Genomic DNA, 19,751 nt, shown 5'->3' with positions numbered 1-19,751 from the left:
CGTCACCACGGCGATCTCAGTAGGCTGGGCAGCACATTCGGCCCCTTAAGTGTGTCACCCGAACACCCTTCCCCTGACTGCCACGTGGTTAGATATCACTAAGGGGACGGCAGTACCCTAACCACGTGTGTGTTGTAAGGCCGCCGGGTCCCCTTCCATTCCTTATTAGGGGGACCGCTCTGCTTGATTAGGATGGTAGGCCTTACAACACACCATTGCCGTCTACTTCGCGGCATCTAACCTTGTTTTTCCCCTTCCATAAGGCGATTCTATTTGAATGGTTTTGAAACTGTTGTCAAATCAAGTTTCCCATGACTGCAAGCTGTGGGAGACACCACAACGGTGGTGGTGGGGGGGGGGGGGGGGGGGGTACAGGTTAAAAATTAAAGGGCTGATCTACAACAAGGGGCCCCAGTTTGAAAGTAAGGGGCCTTCCCTTTAAGACGGAGATTAGATATTTTTCCGTGTGGTGTAAAGCTTGCGGAATTCTCTACTAGAAAACAGGGGCAGAAAATGTCTTCAAGGCTCGATAGATAAATTGTTGATAGTGGAGTGGTTTACGGATACGAGAGGAAAGTAGGGTTAAGGACACAATCTGATGATCATTACTTAGATCAGATGCAGGAATACAGTCAAGGAGCTGAATGGCATACTCCTGCTCTTCGGTGATATATTCCGAAGTGTTCCTATGTAAAGTAAGCTACCTATGCTTGCCAGAGCAATTAGGCCAATCAGTCCATCAAATCCATGATAGCTTCCTGCAGAGCAATCTCGTCAGTCTCATTTCTGCTGTTTTATTTTCTTGGCTCTGAAAGTTTATTTCTCTCAAATATCCTTGCAATTTCATTCCGAAATCATTCATTGCCGCTAAGGGTGGTGCAATCTGAGACAATGATTTCCAAGTCACGACCACTCAATTCCCCCCTTCATTTCTTGCCCAAAAAAAAATTGTTACTTAGTCCATGTTCCTTCAGCTAACAGGATAGGCATTTCATTTTCTTCCTATCTAAGACCTGTCATAACTTGTACAATCTTTAAAATCTCCTTTGCTCCGTGGAGAACAATCCAGTTTCTCCAGCCTAAGCATACAGCTAAAATCCATCACCCTGGAACCATTTGATAAATCTCTCCTGCACCCTCTGAGAGGCACTCACATGCTTAAAATATAACTAAAATTGACATAATTTGGCTTTCATTGATAGGAGAATTGAGTTTAACAGCCGTGAGGTTATTCTGTAGCTCTATAAAACCCTGGTTAGACCACACTTGGAATATTGTGTTCAGTTTTGGTCACTTCATTACTGGAAAGATGTGGAAGCTTTAGAGAGGGCGCAGAAGAGATTTGCCAGGATGCTGCTTGGACTGGAGGGCAAGCCTTAGGAGGAAAGGTTCAGGCAGCTAGGTCTTTTTTCATTGGAGCGAAGAAGGATGAGAGGTGACTTGATAGAGGTTTACAAGGTGACAAGAAGCATAGATAGAACGGATAGTCAGAGACTCTTTCCCAGGGCAGAAATGACTATTACGAGGGGGCATAATTTTAAGCTTACTGGAGGAAGGTATAGGGGAGATGTCAGAGGTAGATTCTTCACACAGAGAGTGGTGGGCTTGTGGAATGTGCTGCCAGCAGTGGTAGTGGAATCAGATACTTTAGAGACTTTTAAGTGACTCTTGTTTAGGCACATGGAGGATAGTAAAATGTAGGGTATGCAGGGCAGATTCATCTTAGTAGAATAATAGGTCGGCGCAACATTGTGGGCTGAAGACCCTGTATTGTGCTGCACTGTTCTATGTTCTACAATATTTCAATTAGAGTTATAGAGACCTAGAGCATGGAAACAGATCCTGCGGCCCGACTTGTCCATGCTGACAAGATATCATAGATAAATCAAGTCCCACTTGCCAGCATTTGGCCCATATCCCTCTAAACCCCTCCTATCCAGATACCTTTTAAACGCTGTAGTTGAATTAGATAAATAAAGTTCTCAAATTCCTTGTTAAATTTATTGTATTTATATTGATTCCACAAGTGGAAACATTTTCTTTAATACTACCCCCAATCCGTTCATAATTATTACAGAGTGATAAAGTTACACAGCACAGAGACAGGAAACAGACCCTTAGATCAAACTTGTCCAAGCCAACCATGTTTCCCAAAACTAAACCAGTCCCACTTGCCAGCATTTAGCCCACATCCCTCTAAACCTTTACAATTCATGTACCTGTCCAAATTTTTTTTAGATGTTGTAACTGTACCTGCATCTACCACTTCCTCTGGCAGTTCATTCCACGTATGAATTCTCTGAAAAAGGCGCGCCTCAGGTCCCTTTTAAATTTTTCTCCTTTCACCTTCAAAATATGCCCCCTAGTCTTGAACTCTGTCACACTAGGGAGAAGATCTTTGCAAGTCACCTTAGGTATGCCCCTCATGATTTTATAAACCTCTAGAATAATTTGCAAGAGCTCAAAACAGATTTTTCCCTTGTCCTTCCTTTTTCTGGAATCTTCAAATTTTCCCGATAGTTATATTGTCTCAGTTCTGGTATCATCCATGTGAATAATTTTTTTTTACACTTACTTAATGCTTCTACATCTAATGTTTTTCAAACCACAGGACTGTAACTCCAGGCTATTGTTCATTGCTGAATTTTATAAGAATGAGTGTTCAGTAATTCATTCTGCTATATAAATCCCAAGAATGGCCTCCAGCTTATTTAAGTATATTCTGAGCAACATAAACATGTTCATTAATGTCTTACAAAGTGCAAGTAATGTACACTGTTCAAATAAACAACTCATGACCAAATACTACTTTAGATCACACAGATTCAAGAGGGTAGATATCAAAATGCGGTTAGTCCTAAGGTCAAAAGACTTCTGGCTGCCCTTTTTCAGAATTATGTGCAGCCAATAATCAAACTAGTTTATTTGCATGTGTTATTTTAAACAAATAACTTGCTGGTACTTAATTTCTGATCTGGTGTTTGTGTAGAACATGTTCTCTACAAGGACTGTAAAAAAGGGGTCTTTGGGAGTGAATTTTAGTTCATGGGAGTGGGAGTGCACTTGAGAATCCATCTCAACTTGTATAGAGCAGGTGGAATAATGTAGTCTCCTCCACTATCTCTTTCATATTGGACTCTACAATTATTTAGTCAACAGTAATTTATATTTTCTCCGTACTTAAGACCTCATGAATAGACACTTCCACCTTTTTGTACTAGCTGCTCAGCTTCACTCACATAAGACAATGCTCTCATTGATCAATAACCTCAAATGACACAAAAGGCAATTTTCTTTAGCCTTCAGAAAAGTACTTGTCAAAATGATAATCAGCAGTGGAATCTGTGTGAGGCAGTGGAGATCGCTCTTATCTGCCCATTAAAAAGGCTTGAGGAAGTTTGATTAGGGATGGGCAACAAATGCTGGTCTTGCCAGAAATGCCCACATCCCACTAAAAAAAAACTCAGATTCACAGTGCACAATTGAATCTATCCAATATTTTGTATAACTAATATGTGTTTTTCATTTCTATTCCTCTATATGTTAACATCAATGCCTTCTTAAATGATTGCACTTAGGATTGACTGCAAAATTTGTTGACAACATAAAGACTGGTAAGAGACAATAATGTGAAGAGGACTCAAGGAAATTACAAAATAATCTAGGTAAATTGAGTGAGTGGGCAAAGATGTTGCAAACCAAGTATAATGTGGGAAAGTGCTCATTTTGGCAGAAAGAATAAAACAGAAGCATCTTATCTAAGTGATGCAAGATTGTAGAGCTCGAGGAGAACAGGGATCTCATGTCCTTGGGCATCGGTTGCAAAAGGTTAGAATGCAGCTACAGCAAGATCATGAAAATAACTGAGCCTAAAAATAGGGAGATTATGCTTCAGGCACTGGGAGACCACATCTGGAGTACTGTGCATCATATCAGTCCCCCTTTTTGTTTAAAAGAAAAGTGTAAAATGCATTGGAGACAGTTCAGACAGCTGTATTAAAATAAAATCCTGAATGGGAAGGTTGTCTTAGGTTGGATGGTTAGACTTGTATTCACTGGAGTTTAGAAAAGAAATTGGTAGCTTGACTAAAATGTATAAAATCTTGAAAGAGTCTCGACCAGGCAGGTACAGAAGGTATATTTCCTCTCATGGGAGAATCTAAAACTTGGAATCACTGTTTAAAAATCATGGGTTGCCTATTTAAAGCTGACATGAGGCAGCAATTTCTCACTTAGAGGGTTGAGAGTCTTTGAAACTCTCTTCCTGAACAGTGGTGGAAGCAGACTCAAATATTTCTAAGGCAGAGGTAGAGAGATTCTTGCTAAGCATGGGATAAAAGGTTATCAGTGATAGGCAGAAATGTGGATTTGAGGTTACAATCAGATCAGCCATCTTACTGAATGGCCTACTGATTTGTAAGGATGTAATGGCTTTATTAACTTGCATCTCTGGTTCTAATGATCTTTGTACTGATTACCAATGCCCTTTTGATTTTGCTACCTCATCTAAACACTTATTTTTCCAAGTGTACGCTGCATCCATATTCTTCCCATCAGTACAAAATATCTATTCTTATTCTAAAACTAAGTTGATACACTTCTGCCAACAACTCTCTACCCTAATTTTTACAGTCCATCTTCTCCATCCACCCATTGTGTAACATTTGTTAAAATACAGCAATTAGTACCTTTGGATCTATTAAAATATTATTAAGCCGAAATTAAATAAAGAAAAATGCTGTCAGCAGCTAACCATTCAGATCTGTGACCTTTCATCAAAACTTTTGAACTGATGTTGTCTGACCTGCTGAGTATTTCTAGTATCATCTTTGTTTACATTTCATTTACAACACAGTAGAGGTCCACAGTAATATTCTGTCCACAATGCCAATCATTCCCAGGATGATAAAGTAGACAGACGGGGCACAGAGTAAAACACACCCAGGACAAGTGCATCAAGTGGTTCTTCTTGTCACATGTCTTTATTTAAGTGATCGATAAAATTTTAGTGGCACATCATTAATACTGAAATTAACTTTTCCCCAAGTAATCTGCTACATGATACACAATTTACAAGGTGAAACTCACTCATCTCCCAACAACTGCTGCAGAATGGAAATCTTCACGAATTTGAGCAGCAGGAATTGACTCACGCCAGCGGTCTCGCCCGGCTTTCTGCCAGTTCATTTCAGATTACAACCGAAAGAAAAACTTGATAAAGCCAGGTACCCAAATTGTATAGGATTTTAAACATTTTCAGGAACATTCCTCAGAACTCATGAGCTTTATGCTGTATCTAACACATGATACACTTGCCCTGGGTGTGTTTTACTCTATACCCAGTCCGTCTATTTTATCATCTTGAGAATGATTTGGCATTGTAAACAGAGTATTACTGCAGACCTGAGATAATGGGAACTGCAGATGCTGGAGATTCCAAGATAATAAAATGTGAGGCTGGATGAACACAGCAGGCCAAGCAGCATCTCAGGAGCACAAAAGCTGACGTTTCGGGCCTAGACCCTTCATCAGAGAGCTCTCTGATGAAGGGTCTAGGCCCGAAACGTCAGTTTTTGTGCTCCTGAGATGCTGCTTGGCCTGCTGTGTTCATCCAGCCTCACATTTTATTATCTATTACTGCAGACCTGTCTTGCAGCGTAAGTGAAACTGAAACAGAGAAGAAAATACTGGAAATATTCAACAGGTCAGGCAACATCAGTTGAAACATTTTGATGAGAGGTCACAGACCTGAAAGGTTAGCTCTGCCACTCTGCCACAGATGCTGTTGGACCTGCTTACAGCACTTTTTGTTTCATTTTAGCTTAACAGTATTTTATCTCTGTACTGTACATGCTCTGGGATTGTTTGATAGATGAATGTAGAGGAAATAGTTCTGCGTCTAACCAATGTTATACACCTATGCTTTGAGTATTTGACATGACCAGCTATAACATGCAGGAAATCTGAGAGATTAGAGGCAGGTTGGGGACTGTGTTCAGTAAACGATCACAGGGGTAGGGGCTACCTAACTATACTGTCAGCTTTCAAAGTTTATTCTCAGTTGGGAAATCTCTTGCAGGAAATGAAAGCTGCTGCTGAGAGCTTAATGTTATTTCATTGTAAATGAAAAGGGATTGTAAAAAGCCAATCCTGTATTAAGGCCGCACTGGCACCTTCCAAGAAGTGGCTGATGTTCAGTATGTATGGTTGAAAATCTAGCAGAGCTGGAAACATTCAAACTGAAAAATCTGCTGACTTAAACAGAGATAATGGGAACTGCAGATGCTGGAGATTCCAAGATAATAAAATGTGAGGCTGGATGAACACAGCAGGCCAAGCAGCATCTCAGGAGCACAAAAGCTGACGTTTCGGGCCTAGACCCTTCATCAGAGAGGGGGATGGGGGGAGGGAACTGGAATAAATAGGGAGAGAGGGGGAGGCGGACCGAAGATGGAGAGTAAAGAAGATAGGTGGAGAGAGTGTAGGTGGGGAGGTAGGGAGGGGAGAGGTCAGTCCAGGGAAGACGGACAGGTCAAGGAGGTGGGATGAGGTTAGTAGGTAGCTGGGGGTGCGGCTTGGGGTGGGAGGAAGGGATGGGTGAGAGGAAGAACCGGTTAGGGAGGCAGAGACAGGTTGGACTGGTTTTGGGATGCAGTGGGTGGGGGGGGGGGGGGGAAGAGCTGGGCTGGTTGTGTGGTGCAGTGGGGGGAGGGGATGAACTGGGCTGGTTTAGGGATGCAGTAGGGGAAGGGGAGATTTTGAAACTGGTGAAGTCCACATTGATACCATATGGCTGCAGGGTTCCCAGGCGGAATATGAGTTGCTGTTCCTGCAACCTTCGGGTGGCATCATTGTGGCAGTGCAGGAGGCCCATGATGGACATGTCATCAAGAGAATGGGAGGGGGAGGGGGAGTGGAAATGGTTTGCGACTGGGAGGTGCAGTTGTTTGTTGCGAACTGAGCGGAGGTGTTCTGCAAAGCGGTCCCCAAGCCTCCGCTTGGTTTCCCCAATGTAGAGGAAGCCGCACCGGGTACAGTGGATGCAGTATACCACATTGGCAGATGTGCAGGTGAACCTCTGCTTAATGTGGAATGTCATCTTGGGGCCTGGGATGGGGGTGAGGGAGGAGGTGTGGGGACAAGTGTAGCATTTCCTGCGGTTGCAGGGGAAGGTGCCGGGTGTGGTGGGGTTGGAGGGCAGTGTGGAGCGAACAAGGGAGTCACGGAGAGAGTGGTCTCTCCGGAAAGCAGACAGGGGAGGGGATGGAAAAATGTCTTGGGTGGTGGGGTCGGATTGTAAATGGCGGAAGTGTCGGAGGATAATGCGTTGTATCCGGAGGTTGGTAGGGTGGTGTGTGAGAACGAGGGGGATCCTCAACTTTCCCCCCACGGTGACAACACCTTCCACCCCAACCTTCAGTTCACCTGGGCCATCTCCAGCACATCCCTCACCTTCCTGGACCTCTCAGTCTCCCTCTCAGGCAACCAGCTTGTAACTGATGTCCATTTCAAGCCCACCAACTCCCACAGCTACCTAGAATACACCTCCTCCCACCCACCTTCCTGCAAAAATTCCATCCCCTATTCCCAATTCCTCCGTCTCCGCCGCATCTGCTCCCACGATAAGACATTCCACTCCCGCACATCCCAGATGTCCAAGTTCTTTAAGGACCGCAACTTTCCCCCCACGGTGATCGAGAACGCCCTTGACCGCGTCTCCCGCATTTCCCGCGACACATCCCTCACACCCCGCCCCCGCCACAACCGCCCCAAGAGGATCCCCCTCGTTCTCACACACCACCCTACCAACCTCCGGATACAACGCATTATCCTCCGACACTTCCGCCATTTACAATCCGACCCCACCACCCAAGACATTTTTCCATCCCCTCCCCTGTCTGCTTTCCGGAGAGACCACTCTCTCCGTGACTCCCTTGTTCGCTCCACACTGCCCTCCAACCCCACCACACCCGGCACCTTCCCCTGCAACCGCAGGAAATGCTACACTTGTCTCCACACCTCCTCCCTCACCCCCATCCCAGGCCCCAAGATGACATTCCACATTAAGCAGAGGTTCACCTGCACATCTGCCAATGTGGTATACTGCATCCACTGTACCCGGTGCGGCTTCCTCTACATTGGGGAAACCAAGCGGAGGCTTGGGGACCGCTTTGCAGAACACCTCCGCTCAGTTCGCAACAAACAACTGCACCTCCCAGTCGCAAACCATTTCCACTCCCCCTCCCATTCTCTTGATGACATGTCCATCATGGGCCTCCTGCACTGCCACAATGATGCCACCCGAAGGTTGCAGGAACAGCAACTCATATTCCGCCTGGGAACCCTGCAGCCATATGGAATCAATGTGGACTTCACCAGTTTCAAAATCTCCCCTTCCCCTACTGCATCCCTAAACCAGCCCAGTTCATCCCCTCCCCCCACTGCACCACACAACCAGCCCAGCTCTTCCCCCCCACCCACTGCATCCCAAAACCAGTCCAACCTGTCTCTGCCTCCCTAACCGGTTCTTCCTCTCACCCATCCCTTCCTCCCACCCCAAGCCGCACCCCCAGCTACCTACTAACCTCATCCCACCTCCTTGACCTGTCCATCTTCCCTGGACTGACCTCTCCCCTCCCTACCTCCCCACCTACACTCTCTCCACCTATCTTCTTTACTCTCCATCTTCGGTCTGCCTCCCCCTCTCTCCCTATTTATTCCAGTTCCCTCCCCCCATCCCCCTCTCTGATGAAGGGTCTACGCCCGAAACGTCAGCTTTTGTGCTCCTGAGATGCTGCTTGGCCTGCTGTGTTCATCCAGCCTCACATTTTATTGCCTTAAACAGAGCTGTCTGAAATTCTGGAATGGCATGAACATTTACATAATGATTTCCTCCAATGGCTTCGCTACTGCAGGAAGCAGGTACTGTGTCTGAGCTGTAGCTAAGTGTATTTTTGTGTTATATCTTTGTGTCTCAGGCAGAGAGACAGTTGGGAGTTCGACAAATGGCCTCAATTTTCCCCACATGCTTTCCAGACAACTATGTTATGTTTAAGTAATGTAGACGTTATGCACTTATGTTTATGTAATGTCAATGTCAATTTGCACACAGCAAGCTCTAATACATAGCAACGAGACAGTGACCACATAATCTGTCTTCCGTAATGTTGATTAAGCATACATTATATCTGGGATAGAGACAACACCACAACGTTTCTCCAAAATAAGGGCATGGGGTTTAATACACCTACTTCAGAGGGTTTAGCATCTCATCCAAATGAGGGCCCTACAAAGTGAACACCCTCAGAAAGGCACTGAAGCTTGCTACCCAAATTTTGTGCTCAGTTTCCTGAAATGGCAATTGAAACTCTAATGTTCTGACCCAAGAGATGAGAGGGTTTCTGACTGAGCCATGAATGAGGACACAGCCTCAGGAGGCAGAGAGCTGGAGCAAGTTGGTGCCTCAGGAGTGGCAGGGAGATAGAGAGGGTCAGTCTCTCTGGGGAGATGGAAAGATCAGCAGCCTGGGGGAAATGGGGACAATCAGTCCCATTAGAAAGGAAGGCTTTGAATTGTTGGTTAAGTACAAGAAACATTGCAGGTACAGTGATAGAACAGCCAGCTTAATATAGAGATTTGTGGCGTTAGTCGAAACAGTCATCTTCCAGACAAGCTAGCAGGAAGTAGTGCTGTCGTTTACTGGTGCTAAGATAACCTTCACGATTCTCTTCACTCTTATTCAGCAAAGTATCAGAAGTTACACCAAAGTAGCTAAGCAACAAACATTAGCCAACCTTAGCTCATCTGTGCAGTAAACATTTTGTTTATGCAAAGACCTGACTACATCATTGACAAATCGATGCAGGCTTAGTGGACCGAGGGGCCTGTTCCTATGCTGCATGAAATTGTATTGTATCACTATAGCCCAGAATAAGGAGTACGCTGGGACAAGATGGGATAGCAACGGGCTAAAATTTCTTGCACCTTCACTTATATGTTGTCCACCTCTACTGCTCTTTTCCCATTCTGCCAATAAAATGCCAATTCATGCTTTTATTGCGAGGTGATCCTAAGTCAGCAACTTTATCTCCTGCCACAAGCTCTGTACCTTCATCACAATCTCTGGGTTCCTTAGCTATTCTCTCAGGATTCACCAGACTTTGTGTAAATATAGTGATCTGTTTGACATGCAGCTAAGTTTTAGGTCTTCTTTATCCTGAAAACCACTTAAGTTCAGCCCTTAAAGTGAAACAGTATATAAAATAAATTGTCTGCAGCCATTTTAAAATATTTTAAAAACATTAATACACTGGTCATAAAAATGTCCATAAAATGAAAGACACCACTAAAAATGCAATATTTGCTTTTCTGTCATAAAATGTACTGGCTAGTGGGGATTATTAAACAAGGATAAGTGACACAGGGTTTGGTGAAACACCTTAGAATTAGACATAAAATAACAGGACTGTGGCAAAAGGACAAGCAGTTTCCTGTTTGATCCTGTTGCCAGTAAATCTGAAGCCTGAATTCAAAGTGTTGACATTTTAGCCTTTTGCAAACTTGGTTCCAACATGTCCAGCTCACCCTCGGCAGGCAGGAAGACATGAAGCATATCAGATTCCTGAACACTGACCATTCAGTCCCTGAAGCTGGTGTTCAGACTCCAGATTTGCACAACAGAGAAGCAAACTAACTGAGACACAAGCAGCTAACTACCTTGGGCCACTTTGTTAACCTGTATTTGTGCAGCAGTGCTGTTGAGTTAGATGATCAAGGGACGAGTAAATGTCATTTACAGTTGGAGTTCAGAGTGTGTAAAACAAGGCACTGTCCAAGTACCTGAAGTCCAGTCATCATTACAACGGTGTGTTAACATGGCCTGGAGTCATTCTCTTACTGCCTGGAGAAGTTAAATTTCATTTCCTCCCAATATTGTGACAAAAGTTGCAGTTTATGCATTCCTGAAATAATCTCCCAGCTTCTGACTTGACATATTTGGAACAAATTTTCAGAGCGTGCTCCGAATGTTTCATCTGGCCTAATATAACACCAGCTCATTCAGGTGTCAAGGATTCTTCCTGGGAACAGTAGTAACCACAAGAGTGGGTCTCCTTGGTTTCATGGAACTGCAGTGGGTTTAAATTTTCTGGCCGTACAGAATTAGCAGGTAGCAGTGAGGACTACAGTTACCCTAGCGATGCCAAACTATCAACAGGAAAATCAGACTGGGTCTCCATGACTATAGTGAGGAAAAGTCAAGCAAGAGAGTGTGATGCCCTTCAGAATTTAGTAGTCTTTACACACTTTACCTAGAGGGGGACAGTGCCTTGTTGGGAAGGGAGATGCAATGGTACAGACTAGTTGAGCATTCTTCAATGAGCTAATTAATTTCAACTGGGAGCAGATGGGCATACAAACATTTGCTGTCGTTATTCCTGGATAAAGATGAAGAAAAATATCAAGGATTTCTCTGGGCAGAGCCAGGTTGAGATGTGATGACTTCTGTAGTTGAAAGAGCTCTTTAACTTTACCTTCCATGCTAATATAAAGAAATTGCCCTTCAAGAACGGAGGCAAGAGAACCACACCGCAGATTCACCAACCTGGTCAGATAATGGAGTTAATAGTCAAGTTCAACATGTTATCTTGGGCTACAAAGCCATGACTTTCCTTATTTCAATGTGGCTGCAAATAATCCTCAAATCTAAGAACTAGCCAGCTGAAGTAAAGAGAATCTTTTTAAAATGGAACAAGTTCCATTCTGAACACAAGATGTTGATTTGGAGAAGCTGGAGTTCTCTGGGTTCCAGAAAATTTGCAAGATACATACATAATAAAACTGTCATGCCAGTCAAAAAATAAAAATTCCCTTGTGTATGTGTAATTAAGCTGGAACTGCCAGTAACTCTGAACTCAAAGCTGATACTGACTGACATTTGCTGAGTTAATCGATTTGTGAGTCAGGACAATGGGAGCTTGCTACATGGGTCTGAATGAGCTCATGCCTTTTCTATACACTGGACGCAGATACGATGCAGGGCTCTCTCTGTGACTTCGCGTCTAATAACATCAGTAATTAAGGTGATAACAGGAACTGCAGATGCTGGATGAACACAGCAGGCCAAGAGCAGCAGTGCTCCTGAGATGCTGCTTGGCCTGCTGTGTTCATCCAACTTCACACAAGTAATTAAGGTGATATTTATTTTGAACATTGCTTATGTACCCAAGCCTTTCTGCTGCAATTCATCAACCATCAGATGAGGATACTGAGTGGAGACCCACCCAAGCCAAAACCAGCAGCATCTCAAGATCGTTGATACTGGGTAATGATCAGGGTCACAAGAAGAAAACCAGCTGCACACTTCTTTCAGGTTCCTTTCAGAAACAATATTCACTGTCTGGAATCTAACAGCAGAATCCCAGGCTCAAAATGAATTTATCCAGTTCAGATGGGCACGGGGGAGGGGGGGGGGGGAGGGGGGGGGGGGGAGAGAGGGTGGTGGTGGTGTAGTCCACAACAACCCTAAAATTAAAGTTAACTTTTACAAGAGAGATGTCAGGAACCAATTCACACAAAAGGAAGTAGAAACCTGGAACCTCCTGAAGCTGGGAGCAGTAGAAACATCAAAACTGAGGTTGAAAGACTTTTCCTGTCAGTTCTGAAGAGGAGTTGTGGATTAGACTCAAAATATTAACTCTTTCTCTCTCCACAGATGCTGCCAGACCTGCTGAGTTTCTCTAACAGTTTTCCTGTTTTTTTTATTTGATAGACTTTTGCTTGTCAAGGGTATTTAATGAGATAAAGAACCCAAGGCGGCAAGTTGAGGATAAGATACAAATCACCATTAATCTAAGTGAATGGCAGAACAGGCTCAAGGGCTTGAATGGCTGACTCTTAGTCCCATGTTCTCAAATGAGAAAAGTACCGTGTCAATAGTACAAACAGCATGTGCAAAGTAGAAACAAAGCTACTTTTGTGTTTTAAGTCAATTAAAGTTCTCAGTTGATGATGCTGCAAATGTGCTGTGTGCATGTTGAGCGGGAGAGTTTGAGTTGGCCTCAATACAGATGCAGCCTTGTCACAATCTGAGCTAAATTTGTTTTAATTTATTGCTGTCACACATATTGAGATACAGTGAAAAGTGTTTGCGTGCTCTGTAGGCAGATTGTATAGATGCAAAGTGCATCAGGGCAGCAGAACAGAGTGAAGAATACAGTATTACAGCCGCAGTGGCGGTACGGAGAGAGAGATCAACATTAACATTTGAGAGGTCAGTTCAAAACTCTGATAACAGCGGGGAAGAAGCTGTTCTTGAATCTGTTCACACGTGTATTTAAACTTTTATATTTTTTGCCCAACGAGGGTGGAAGAGAGTATAACCAGAGGGGTCTTGATTGTGTTGACTGCTTTCCTGAGGTAGCAGGAAGTATAGACCAGAGGAGAGGGGCAATGACCTATCACCGTGCCAATTCACGCCAAAGGACAAAAGACTTGGGAGTTGGATGTTATTGTTACAGCTGTACAAGGCATTGGTTAGACCACTTTTGGAATACTGCGCTCAATTCTGGTCTCCCTGCTATAGGAAAGCTGTTCTTAATCTTGAAAGGATTCAGAAAAGATTTACAAGCATGTTGCCAGGAGGGTTTGAGCTATAGGGAGAGACTCAGGCTATTTTCCCTGGAGCGCCAGAGGCAGACGGGTGGCCTTATTGAAGTTTATAAAATCATGAGGGGTAATGAGGGCTATCCTCATCAGAGGATAGGGTAAATAGACAAGGTCTTTTCCCCAGAGTGGGGGAGTCCAAAACTAGAGGGCATAGGTTTAAGGTGAGAGGGGAAAGATTTAAAAGGGACCCAAAGGCGACTTTTTTCTCACAGAGGGTGGTGCGTGTATGAGCTGCCAGAGGAAGTGGTGGAGGATGGTACAATTACAACATTTAAAAGGCATCTGGTTGGGTACATGAATAGCAAGGGTTTAGCAAATAGCAAATGCTGGCAAATGGGAACGATTAATTTAGGATGCCTAGTCGACATGGATGAGTTGTTAAAAAAGGTCTGTTTCTGTACTGTACAGCTCTATGACTATGACTTGAAAAAAGGAAAGTTCTATCACATTCAACTTCACGTGCGCAGATTTAACAACAAATGTCAGAAAGAAGTGAAATGTTCTTTAATAGGACCAAACAAATTAAAAGCAGAGTTATCTGCAGGTAGAGACATCGGATTAAGAGTGGTAAATAAAATTTTGAGTCAAGCCAACATACTACTTAAATTTATTCACATCCCATTGTTTCTGCCATTTGACCATAAAGTTCTGGCTTCAAGTCCCACTCCCAAGTCTTAACCATAAAAATTAAAGCTGACACTTCAGTACAGCATTTTAGGAGTGCCCTACTGTCAGAGGTGCCATCTTTCAGATGAAGCATTAAACCATGGCTTCACCAGCCAGCTTAGGCAGATGGAAAGATCTTGGTGCCAACAATTAGACCTCAATCAATTTCACAAGAGGAGATTTCTGGTTATAATCAGGATGCTGTTTGTGGGAGCCAAATGTGTACATAATAGCTTCTACGCTTCTGACATTATAACAGTGACTACACTTCAAAAGTACCTCAGTGTTTATAAAATGGTTTGGTCATGAATAATACAATATAAATGTAAGTCATTCTCTTACTTTTTCTCCACTGCCAATGACTCACCAGTACTTTACCATCACAGTACACAGCTCACTGAACTCTTTCAATACAGCCCAAATTTGGAAGGATGCCACGACTATGATATTAGGTATGGTTACACAGTTCTAATGGATACAGTAGATCTCCTTTACAGTCCACATGGCTTCCTGACTGCACATGAAAACAGGGGAGGACATGGAAATTGTCTGTAGGATGGTTCCAACAATGGTATAAGTTTCATGTACTATTTTAATACAGTGAGTGGCTCGAATCTTGAATGCAATGCAATGTGGTAGAGGCAGGTTCAAAAGAAGTATTCACAAGGGAACTAGATTATTATCTGAAAAGGATGAATATACAGGACTGCAGGGGGATGTGGCCCTTTTTAAGAGCCAGTGCAAATACAGGGGGGGGGGGGGGGGGGGGGGGGGAATGGCCTCCTGTGCTGTAACCATTCTAAAGGGTAGTGGAGATTTGGTGTGAAGATTGAAAGGGTTTAATAAAATCTGCCAATCTACACATCTAATGTCCATTCATACTGCTCATTGCTACAAACATTGCTTGACCGTTCCAGGAGTCATTTGGCAGATGTCATGCAATAGAAAGCACGTGGGTTTTCAATCATGGGTGGTGTCTTGTGTGCTACAACCTTTTCTTAATGAACATGCCACTGGTTTTCAGGGAGCAAATTCAATGCAGCAATCCAGAATGATACAGCATACATTTAAACTCAAAGGGACAAGGTGAAGGTGATCATCAGAACTCCAGATTAGACTAAAATTGTTCATCTGTATTTATCAGTAAACTGCAGGCTTTTCTAAACTGTAATTGGTTCATGAAATCCTCACTCATAACAAAAATGTTAACCCCTGCAATTAAACATTTATTTCACAATACCTGCTGACATTGAAAAGTGAGTATAACTTGGTTGCTAATGCACTTGCCCAAAGTAAAGTTTACGGAATCAAGCCTCAGGTGAGGGATTTGAGTTTAAAATCTAGGGTAACACTTCAGCGCTTTACAGTGTTGAAAGAGTGCTACGCCATCAGAAATGCTGACTTTTGACGAGAGATTAAACAAAACCTCCATATGCTTGTTCAGGTGGGCACAGAAGATAATGTGGCAATATCTACGAACAACAAGCAATTCTTGCGGCCAACGCTACTCTCTCAAACAAAATCACGTCATCCCCTTAAAAACAGAAACCCTGAAAATAGTTAGGAGTTCTTGCAGAAGTGGTAGAGATAGAAGAACAGACTTAACATGTCTCAAGTTATGACCTTTCATGAGAATTTAGAACATAGAACAGTACAGCACAGTTAATGATAGCTAACACACCATATGCCTTAACAACTTCATCCACTTGGGTGGCAGCTTTCAGGGAACTGTGGACATGAACCTCAAGATCCGTCTGCTCCTCCAGACTAACAAGAATCTTTCCATTAACCCTGTATTTTGCTTTCAAATTTGTCCCTCCAAAATGAATCACCTCACACTTTTCAGGTTTAAACTACATCTGCCACTTCTCAGCCCAGCTCTGTATCCCATCAATGTCTCTTTGTAACCTAGAACAGCCCTCTGCACTATCCCCAACTCAACCCAGCTTCGTATCGTCCGTGAACTTACTAATCCACCCTTCCACTGCTACATCCAAATCATTTACAAAAATCACAAATAGAAGAGGACCAAGAACAGATCTTTGTGGTACACCACTCATAACTGAGCACCATGTTGAATATTTTCTGTCCACTACCACCCTGTGTCTTCTCAGGGTCAGCTAATTCTGCATTCAATCTGCCACATTTCCCCCAATCCCATGCCTCCTTACTTTCTGCATGAGCCTACCATGGGGAACCTTATCAAACGGCTTTCTTAAATCCATGTACAGCACATCCACTGCTCTACCTTCATCCTGTTTGGTCACCTCTTCAAAGAATTCAATAAGGTTTGAGGCATGGTCTACCCCTCACAAATCCATGCTGACTATCACAAATCAAACTGTGTCTATCCAAGTGATCATAAATCCTATCTCTGAGCCCTTCCCAACAATTTGCCCACCACTGACATAAGACTAACTGGCCTGTACTTTCCGGAGTTATCCCCATTCCCTTTTTTGAACAAGGGAATGATGTTTGCCTCTCTCCAATCTTCCAGCACTATACCCATGGACAGTAAGGATGAAAAGACCATTGCTAAAGGCCCTGCAATCTCTTCCCTCGCTTCCTTGGATCGAGTCCTTGGATAAGAATCCTTGGATAAATCCCATCAGGCCCAAGGGACTTATCTATCTTTAAGTTCCTCAAAATTCCTAGTACATCTTTCTTATTAACATCCACCTCCTCTACCCTACCAGCCTGTTTCACACTGTCCTCCCCTACAACTAGGTCCTTCTCAGTTGTGAATACTGAAGAAAAGTACTCATTGACGATCTCTCCTATCTCTTTAGGCTCTGTGCACAAATTCTCTTTACAATCCTTGATCGGGCCTACCCTTTCTCTTATTCCTTATTTACGTGTAAAGAAGCCTTGTAGTTTTCCTTGATCCTATCTGTCAAGGTTTTCTCATGTCCCATTATAGCTGTCCTAATCCCTTTCTTCAGCCCCTTCCTAGCTAACTTGTATCCCTCTAGAGCCTTTTCCAATCCTTGTTTCCCAAACCTTACATCAGCATCCTTCTTCCCCTTAACCAGTCGTTCGACCTCTCTAGAGAACCAAGGGTCCCTCACTCGACTGCATCTTCCCTGCCTGCTTGGGACAAACATACTGAGCAGATGTAGTGCGCATTCCGTAAACAATCTCCACATTTCAATTGTGCTCTTCCCTGACAGCATCTGTCCCCATTTTATGTTACCCAGTTTTTGCCGAACAGAATTATAATTACCCTTACCTTACACTGCTGTATGTACCTAGCCTTTTCCATGACTATTGCAAAAGTAACAGTTGTGATCGCTTCTGCCAAAATGCTCTCATACCAACAGGTCTAACACTTGGCCCGGTTCATTGCGAAGCACCAAATCCAAAGTGGCCTCTCTTCGTATAGGTCTACCTACATACTGTGTCAGGAATCCTTCCTGAACACACTGGACAAAATCTGCTCCATCTAAACTATTACAACTAAAATGTTTCCAATTAATATTTGGAAAGTTAAAGTCACCAATGACTACACCCCTGTGACTTCTGCACCTTTCCAGTATCTGCCTCACAATCCGCTCATCCAATTCTCTGCAACTATTAGGGGGTCTGTGAAAAAAACCCCAAAGTGACTGCTCCTTTCTTGTTCCTGACCTCAACCTAAACTGACTCCGTAGACATATCATTCTCGAACTGCCTTTCAGTAGCTGCTGTACTAGTCCTGACTAGCAATGCCAGTCCCAGGCCTCTTTTACCACTCTCCCTATTTCTTTTAAAGCATCTAAATCCCAGAACATCCGACAACCATTCCTGTCTCTGAGTTATCCAAGTTTCCGCAATGGCTACACCATGGTCATTCCAAGTACTGACCCATGCTCTAAGTTCATCTGCCCTATTTCTGATTCTTCTAGCATTGAAGTATGCACATTTCAAACCATCCCTGTGTCCACAATTTTGCTTCATTGACGGTATTTCTTTATTAACAACCTCACTCCCTGTTGTGTCTGTTGGACGACTGAATACCTCATCCTCTGAATTACAAATCCGGTACCACACCCCGTGCCTATCTAGTTTAAACTGTCTCGAATAGCTTGAGCAAACCTCCCTCCCAGGATATTTGTGCCCTTCCCGTTCAGGTGCAACCCATCCTTACTCTACAGGTCCCACCTTCCCCAGAATTTGCTCCAATTATCCACATAATGGAAGTCCTCCCTCTTCCACCAGTCCTGTAGCCACGTGTTTAGCTGCACTTTCTCCCTATTTCTTACCTCGTTATCATGTGATGTAATGAGAAACATCAACTCTTGCTCCATAGATACTGCCAGACCTGCTGAGCATTCTCAGCATTCTGTTTCATTTCAGATTTGCTGCATCATCAATACTTTGCTTTAAGATAATCTGGTTGTTGGCCTCATTGCCGTTTGTGAAATCTTGCTGTATGGAAAACTGCCTGCTGTACTTATCTAGACTTCAAAAGCACTGCACCGAAGAGGCTTGCAAGTTTGTTCATATAAAATCTCAATCATCAAATTAGCCGACACACTGGCATCTGGATGACTGAACCAAACTGCCATCTGCGCTTGCCACTTCCCACTCTTCTGAACCTAGCGGAATATATAGCTTTGAACTATAATTTTCTCTCATTTCTCTTCATATTTCACCTTATTCCCACTTTCCTCACTATAATCCCACTAAACTGACGACCCCCAGTTTTTTTTTTCCTGGCTCCCATCTATTTAAGCTCTCTTCTGGAGCTGACCTTTCTGTCCTTCAAATCTCCTGCATTACCCCTCTCAAAAGGGAATCAACACTTGATGCCTCACCCTGACAAATGACAGTCTCATTTACAACCTCTCTTTCCTCTCCAAAGCCCTTAAGTGGGCTTTCACCAAATTCATACCCATCTGTCCGATTCCATCCAAATAGATTTCTGCCCCTGTCGCAGTAACAAAACAGCTCTCAAAAGACACAAACACCACACTTAGTGAGTGAAATGGATAAACTATCACTAGTTACCCAGCGTGGTTGGTCTACAGCTTTTGACACAGTGGACCATTCTCTAGCCCCTCTCTACCATCACCAGCAGCTAGCTAAATGAATATTCCTTCTGGATCTGTTCAGTTGTAAGTAGTCACGGTATTTATTTGAAATGGTTTCTATTCATGGTCCTGTACAGTTAATTCTGGAATTCTGAAAGAACTCTGGTACCCTCCTATTTCTCACTTTGGTCTTAAACAATACTACAGAGCTGACTTTCACATTTTCTCTGATCTAGTTTATGGCATCTCTCAATTCTCTCCGTTGTCCTAAACTGGATGGCTGCTTGTCTGACAACTAGCAACTGGATAAGTAAAAACTTTCTCCCACCGAAATGAGTGAAGACAAAGCCATTTATCTTCGATTCATACTACAAACTCCACTTCATGGAAAATGTTCGAGACAGACCA

At 43.4% G+C, this 19,751-nt stretch overlaps 1 protein-coding gene across 4 annotated transcripts in view; it reads right to left on the bottom strand.

The window, feature by feature from the left end:
• pisd (phosphatidylserine decarboxylase) overlaps positions 1–19,751 on the bottom strand; it is a 111,575-nt gene that overhangs the window by 25,086 nt on the left and 66,738 nt on the right. The gene's annotated exons all lie outside the window — the stretch shown is intronic.

This window comes from Stegostoma tigrinum, chromosome 26 (genome assembly GCF_030684315.1).
Source record: "Stegostoma tigrinum isolate sSteTig4 chromosome 26, sSteTig4.hap1, whole genome shotgun sequence".
Taxonomy (NCBI): Eukaryota; Metazoa; Chordata; class Chondrichthyes; order Orectolobiformes; family Stegostomatidae; genus Stegostoma; species Stegostoma tigrinum.
Note: the sequence above shows the minus strand (reverse complement) of the source record. Positions and strands in the feature narration are given on the sequence as shown.